Here is a 5,868-nt window from a genome sequence, read left to right as displayed (position 1 = left end):
AACACTTTTTTTTAACCATGCCTCTTGAATGCAGCCAGATTGCTTACTTTCACCTATATATATTTGCCTATTTGGTAGTTCCACATTCTTTTCTACACCAGCAAATCAAACTGTTATGCAAGGCAGTAACTCTGACAATCACTTCCAAGTTCTCTTCAAAACCTGGATAATACCTGCTTACCTTTTCTTTCATATGTTAAATAATTATTCTGGGCTTCGTTCAGAGTAAAAGAGAATGCTTAAAACAATGGTGTGTGAGAATGAATTTTTAATCATTTAATGCACACTAATCTCAAAAGGAAAGGCTTCATATCTTGCAGATTATGAGTTTCATAATATGCCTTCTTCCCAAATATGATTGTTCACAATCATATTTTTAAAGGTTTTAAATTTTAAATGTGGAAGAAATCCAGATAAATATCCCCTGCATAAGCCTGAAAATTTGACAGCCATTTTGCTGTTGCAGGAAAGGTGCTCGATTAGAACTGGGAAAACATGAGTTTTAATCCTCCCTTAGGCTTTAGGTCTCAGCTAATACGTTGATGTGGGAAAACATATGAAGAACAGTTGCAGGAACATGGTATGGCTAGTCTAGAGAAAAGAAGGAGTAGGGATGACATGATAGCAGTATTCCAGTATTTGAGGGCTGCCACAAAGAGGAGGGGTAAATTTATTTTCCAAAACACCAGAAAGCAAGACAAGAAACAATGAATGGAAAATAATCTAGGAGAAAAGCAATCTGGAATTAAGGAGAAACTTCCAAACAGTGAGGTCAATTAACCAGAGGAATAGTTTGCTTTCAGAAGTTGTGGGTGTTTCATCCCTGGAATTTTTTAAGAAGAAACTGGACAGCCACTTGTCTCAAATTATATACCACCTCCTGCTTGAACAGAAGTTTAGACTAGAAGACCTTCCTTCCAACTCTATTCTGATTGATTGACGTATCTTGGAAGTAGGTAGTTTTGAAGAATTGCTTGTCTCTTCGCTTGATGTAATTCACCTTATTCATGATGAAAAATGTCTCACCTTTGGCAGTTTGTTTAATTATGATATTATTTGATGAGAATGTATTTACCAAATTTTTAGCCCCCACCCCGACTTCATGTCATTACACTGGATATCATACATAAAAGTATTGACTATATACATTTAAAAAAAAAACTAAATGCAATCAAATTAAGTTAGTGAAAAACAAAATGGTAAAAAAATACAAGAGAGTGAATTCCATTTAATTCTGCTTTAAACATCTAATAGGCCTAATTCTATCAAGATAGGCTTAATTCTATCTAATTCAATAGGCCTAATTCTATCTAATTCGCCAAGACACTTCCAATTTTATGCGGGAGAAAATCCGAATAACCAAAGACCTACCGTATATACTCGAGTATAAGCCGAGTTTTTCAGCACATTTTTTGTGCTGAAAAGCGCCCCCTCGGCTTATACTCGAGTCTACCCTTGCAGCTGGGCCGGCAGGACGAGCCCAAATGCTGCCGGCATACTTTGCCAGCTCGGCCGGCTCGTTTTGGGGCGGCGGCTGGCCTCCGGCGTTTTCTTCCGCCGCTTTTTGATGGCGGCGGCGGCGGTGGTCGGCGGAGGGGGCGGAGGGCGGAGGGGCGTTCGACATTTCGCCCCTCTCACTGCCCTCCTCTTGCCCGCGGTGGGGCAGAGGGGCGTTGTCACTCTCGCCTCCTCTCACTGCCTCCTCTCGCCTCGGAGGGGCGGAGGGGCGTTGTCACGAATACATCCCAATAAAATGCAAAGGTTTCAAAGCATGTTTTGGAAAAGCAGCGAGGATGGGGAGAATGCTGCCTTGAATGTGAAAGAAACGTGGAAAACTCCAACTACAGTATAAAAAAAAAACATTTGCACTCAGTACTTTTTATTTTATTTTATTTTTTGCCAAGTTTTCCCCAGGTTTTTTTTTTCCCCCTATGGAAATTGGTGAGGTGGGGAGAAAGAGGTGAAAAAGAAAAGCCTCTTGGAAAGCGGAGAAATACGGCAAGAACAAACGATTTCGCCCCTCCCGGCGCCGTCCTTCTCTCCCGCCAGTCACACGGTTCAGTTTTTTTTCAGGCTAACTATACTTTGCGTTTCACTCCCCCGAGTGAACATTGTAACCCAGATCACCCGAGACTTGCTCGTAAACAGCGAGCAAAATTACGGTAATCTCCTCTGCCAAATCTATTCCCAAACCCTCCCCCCCCCCAACACCTCCGCTCCGCAAAGGCAAGAAATGAACGCCGAATCTGAGAGGGGGGCAGGAGAGGAGGAGGAGGAGAGATGGGGGCATTGCAAGCTAGGGTGGGAAGGAGGAGGAGGAAGAAGAAGGAGGCAAAAGAAACCGACCCTCGCGCAGATCAGCAAATTAGCTTTCCTTCTCCAAACCAATTTTTTTAAAAACCTGTTCTACCCAGAGCAAATGGCAAATAAGCAGCCCGTTTGAGTCTGATTATTGTTTCATGGTGGTTGCCCTCTCTGATCTCCTTGTACATGACAAGGCACCTCTAACCCAGCGCTTTGTGTTTGTTATTGGTAATTCTCCTCTCCTTCTTCCATTGGAGTCCTCTCCTTCCTTTCCGAACGGGCGGGCGATTTACCTTCTCTGCCTCTTTTATTTTCCTGGAGGTGGAGGTGTATTCCTAAGGATGCCTTCAGTGCTGGGGAAGGAGCCGATCCATGGAGGGAGGGGGCGACGCTGCCGAGAAGCCGCTGCTTACAGAGAGCGAAAGAGCCAGGAGACCTTGGCATAGGTGGGCGGCTGGTGTAAGGAAGGAAAGAAAAGAAAAGGGGAGGAAAATAAGAGCAGTCCGAGCTCTGAACTGGGGAACGAGAAGGAAAGAAAGAGGGAGAGAGAGAGTAAGGACTGCCACTGGGGTCAGGAGCAGAGCACCAGGAAACAGGGCGCCAACGCGCATACTACACACACACAAACACAGAGCCAGCTCCTCCCTGCCGCTGTTGAATCTTACTTCACCGCACTGGGTCCTTCAGGAGAAGGGCGGTATAATAATAATAATAATAATAATAATAATAATAATAATAATAATAATAATAATAATAATAATGATAATGATAATGATAATGATAATGATAATGATAATGATAATGATAATGATAATGATGATGATGATGATGATAATGATAATAATGATAATGATAATAATAATAATAATAATGATGATGATGATGATAATGATAATAATGATAATAATAATAATAATGATGATGATGATGATGATGATAATGATAATAATGATAATGATAATAATAATAATAATAATGATGATGATGATGATGATGATAATGATAATAATGATAATGATAATAATAATAATAATAATGATGATGATGATGATGATGATGATGATAATGATGATAATGATAATGATAATGATAATGATAATGATAATGATAATGATAATAATAATAATAATAATAATAATAATAATAATAATAATAATAATAATAATAATAATATTCAGCCGTGCTTCGCTTTGATGGCAGCCTGACGAAATGGGGGCAGGGGATACATACACGTTAGGGAAAATAACAAAACAACGTTTTGGGCTCAATTGCAGTCTTAAATTGAGGACTACTTGCAATTTGAACCTTATTGGACACTTCATTCCTGGAGGGTTTTTAAAGAACAGACTGGACAATCCTTTGTCTGAAACAGTATAGGATCTCTTGCTTGAGGAGTGGGGACTGGACTAGAAGATCACTGTTAGTTTGGGATATGTTCAGAGCCCACACATCTGATGACATAAAAAAATTGGCAAAGTCATCTCAAGTCACTTTGGCCGTTATTCCAGGTGGGCTTACATCTGTATTGCAGCCCCTAGATGTCAGTTTAAATAAACCTTTCAAGGACCGTGCGAAGGATGTGGCATGAATGGATGACATCTGGTCAAGCTCGTCTGACAAAAGTTGGAAATCTGAGAAAGCCAGACATAGAACTAATAGCACAGTGGGTTCGTGATGCATGGGAAGATATTCCAGAGGACATGGTGCAACGTGCCTTCAAGAAATGTGGCATTAGTAATGCTATGGATGGCAGTGAAGACAGCGCATTGTATGAGAGTGACAGCAGTGATGATGACGACTGTGAACTCAGTGATGACGACAACGTATATGCGGATAACATCACAGAAGCTGAAGTAGCTGAAGCTCTGTTTGGACAAACAGATGATGAGGAGGAGAACTCCAGTTTTGAGGGATTTTAGCTCTCGTTAGCTTGGTTGCTGTTACTTTTAAAGATACTGTATTTTTGATACCATATTCTTTTTGGGGACCCCCTTTTGCACTTTTATTGTTTTTCGTTCAAATAAATATTCATGTTATTTTACTTGGCTCTATCTTTATTTTTTACATTGACCAGTAGCTGCCTCATTTCCCACCCTAGGCTTATTTTATTTATTTATTTATTTATTTATTAATTAGATTTCTAGACCGCCCTTCTCCCGAAGGACTCAGGGCGGTGTACAGCCTTATTAAAACACATAGGTACACAATAAATTTAAAATACATTTAAAATGAAATATTTAACCGGCCAATTTAAAACTAAAACGGTCAAACGACCGATATAAAACCCTAAACTATAAAATCACCATTAAAAACCCATAACTTAAAAAACTAACCCAGTCCAGCGCAGATAAATAAGTAAGTTTTGAGCTCATGCTAAAGGTCTGAGGTCCGGAAGTTGACGAAGTCCTGGGGAGTTCGTTCCAGAGGGCGGGAGCCCCACAGAGAAGGCCCTTCCTGGGTGTCGCCAGACGACACTGTCGCTACCGACGGCACCCTGAGGAGTCCCTCTGTGAGAGCGCACGGTCGGTGAGAGGTATTCGGTAGCAGCAGGCGGTCCCGTAAGTAACCCGGCCCTATGCCATGGAGCGCTTTAAAGACGCTCACCAACACCTTGAAGCGCACCCGAAGGCCACAGGTAGCCAGTGCAGCCTGCGCAGGATAGGTGTCACTGGGAGCCACGAGGGCTCCTCTATCACCCGCGCAGCTGCATTCTGACCAACTGCAGCCTCCGGATGCCCTTCAAGGGGAGCCCCATGTAGAGAGCATTGCAGTAGTCCAGGCGAGACGTCACAAGGGCGTGAGTGACTGTGCACAAGGCATCCCGGTCCAGAAAGGGCGCAACTGGCGCACCAGGCGAACCTGGTGGAAAGCTCTCCTGGAGACGGCCGTCAAATGATCTTCAAAAGACAGCCGCATCCAGGAGAACGCCCAAATTACGCACCCTTTCCATCGGGCCAATGACTCGCCCCGACAGTCAGCCGCGGACTCAGCTGACTGTACCGGGATGCCGCATCCACAGCCACTCCGCCTTGGAGGGATTGAGCTTGAGCCTGTTTCTCCCCATCCAGACCCGACGGCTTCCAGACACCGACAGCACTTGATAGCTTCATTGGGGTGGCCCGTGTGAAAAGTACAGCTGGGTGTCATCAGCGTACAGCTGGTACCTCACACAAGCCACTGATGATCTCACCCAGCGGTTCATAGATGTTGAACAGAAGGGGCGAGAGAATCGACCCCTGCGGCACCCCACAAGTGAGGCGCCGCGGGGTCGACCTCTGCCCCCCCGTCAACACCGTCTGCGACCGGGCGGGGGGATAGGGGGGGGACCACCGATAAAAGGGGCCTCCCACTCCCCAACCCCCCCACCCGCGCCGCCGGGTACCATGGTCGGTGGTATCAAAAGCCGCTGAGAGGTCTAATAGGACCAGGGCAGAGGAATAACCCTATCCCTGGCCCTCCAGAGATCATCCACCAACGCGACCAAAGCCGCCTCAGTGCTGTAACCGGTCGGAAGCCGGACTGAACGGGTCCAGATAGACAGTTTCCTCCAGGTGCAGGGGAAAC

This window comes from Ahaetulla prasina, chromosome 4, assembly GCF_028640845.1.
Source record: "Ahaetulla prasina isolate Xishuangbanna chromosome 4, ASM2864084v1, whole genome shotgun sequence".
NCBI lineage: Eukaryota > Metazoa > Chordata > Lepidosauria > Squamata > Colubridae > Ahaetulla > Ahaetulla prasina.
This window is presented reverse-complemented; position numbering follows the sequence as displayed.